This window comes from Lepisosteus platostomus, chromosome 5, assembly GCF_059453375.1.
Source record: "Lepisosteus platostomus isolate fLepPlt1 chromosome 5, fLepPlt1.hap1, whole genome shotgun sequence".
NCBI lineage: Eukaryota > Metazoa > Chordata > Actinopteri > Semionotiformes > Lepisosteidae > Lepisosteus > Lepisosteus platostomus.
Genome location: NC_142615.1, coordinates 51,290,580 through 51,292,239, shown reverse-complemented (window position 1 = coordinate 51,292,239; position 1,660 = coordinate 51,290,580). Strand labels below are relative to the sequence as shown.

General features: G+C 35.0%; 1 non-coding gene across 1 annotated transcript; it reads left to right on the top strand.

Annotated features, from left to right (window-relative positions):
• The first annotated feature begins 1,377 nt into the window (after window positions 1-1,377).
• Window positions 1,378-1,449, top strand: trnam-cau (transfer RNA methionine (anticodon CAU)). Its single transcript has one exon. It is a non-coding gene; the product is annotated as a tRNA-Met (tRNA).
• The last annotated feature ends 211 nt before the right edge of the window (window positions 1,450-1,660 follow it).

The following is a 1,660-nucleotide window of genomic DNA, read 5'->3' as shown; positions in this document are numbered from 1 at the left end:
GATGTCGAGCAATGCTCCCTAGCACATACTGCCCAATGTAGTGAAATGTTCCGGGTGATTTAAATCCCACTTCGACATCAAGTTTCCAACTCGTTTCCTTAGTCTTGTTTACCTTGAATTTAAGCCACGAACCAGGATTCTACTGTATAAACTTCCAGGGATATTACAAAATGTTTGATGGGGCATCAATCATTCCAGGCGGAAATTGACTCCTTTTTTTTCTCGAGGGATCATATTAAACATGTCATTAGTATCGAGAGGAGGATCACCATGAGACACAAAACAAATAGTTTCTTTCTGTCTTTATTAGAAAGTAGCGTTTGTGCTACATTAATAATATTTTCGTGGAAATAAAGAAGTTTCGAAATGTGGTTTTGAGTTAAATATTAGCGTGTTCATGTAATTAGTTTGTGTTTGTCATTACTATATATATATATTGCCATGTTACTAGAATTTGTAACTGAAGTTTACTAGTTGTGTTTTTTATGATGGTTAGACATTTGTTGATTACAATATTGTATATAATGTATAATTTGAACTACATATTTTTCAGGTGTGAATAGTTGTATATTTTAAGAATAAATTTCTAAAATAAATCATTGGCTTTATTTACTAGTTTCTACACCTATAAAAATCTTTCTTTGATGTATAATAGACCTTTAACTATATATGTATAGTAGTCTTCTAAATTTATCCGTATAATAGAACTACAACCATTTATGTATAATAAACATATAATCAATTTCATTCTAGACCAGTTACGGAGCACAGTTACACGTCTGGTATGCGTTCAATAGTCGTATATTCTACATCATTTTGCCCACTGGGATGTGCCGATTTTAACTTGGCAAACCAAGATACACATTTTCTAATGAAACCTTAATTAAAAGACAGTTTGTTTCTCGAAAGCGTGTTATGTAAAAAAAGAGAAAAACGAAAATATATGGATGGTAATCTTTCAAAGCTGAAGATTTTACTTTTGAAAAATTGACATTTTATGTACTGTATGCAGATGCATTCGCTGGTTTTAGAACTTTGCTGTACTTCCTGAATCATTTTCAGTATTATAAAGTGGGTGTAGATTTTTCTTTCAGGTTAGGACGCGAGTGTGTACATGTGTTTGATTTTCGTTTCACTGATTCTCATTGAAGATTTGGGAATTAACGACGAAAGAATCAGTTGCCTCGGAAAGCAGAAGGTTTGGTTCTCAACGATATTGAAGACACGCCCATGTAGAGCAGCGGGTGATGATTTGTGCTATAAAAGACCAAGTGCTCAAAGTGACGTCTGCGTTTACCGTTTAGACTTTTCATCTCGGGCGCACTTTTAGAAAGCAAAGATAGAGCAGTTGTGTTGAATCACATTATAACAGCTGTCAGCAGAGTGGCGCAGCGGAAGCGTGCTGGGCCCATAACCCAGAGGTCGATGGATCGAAACCATCCTCTGCTATGTACACTTTATGCACGATTGATAAGCATACCATCAGTTTAATGAAGTGCATTAAAACTGTTTTTTTCTCTCGTGTGTATGAAAGCTTCACACTTAAGGTACTCTTTCATCTTTACCAATAGCAGATGCCCAAATGTATCTTTGGTTGTTCTGCGATCCTTCATAGTTTCCTCAATTCCTTCAAATGAACATCCATATCAAAGCAATTATG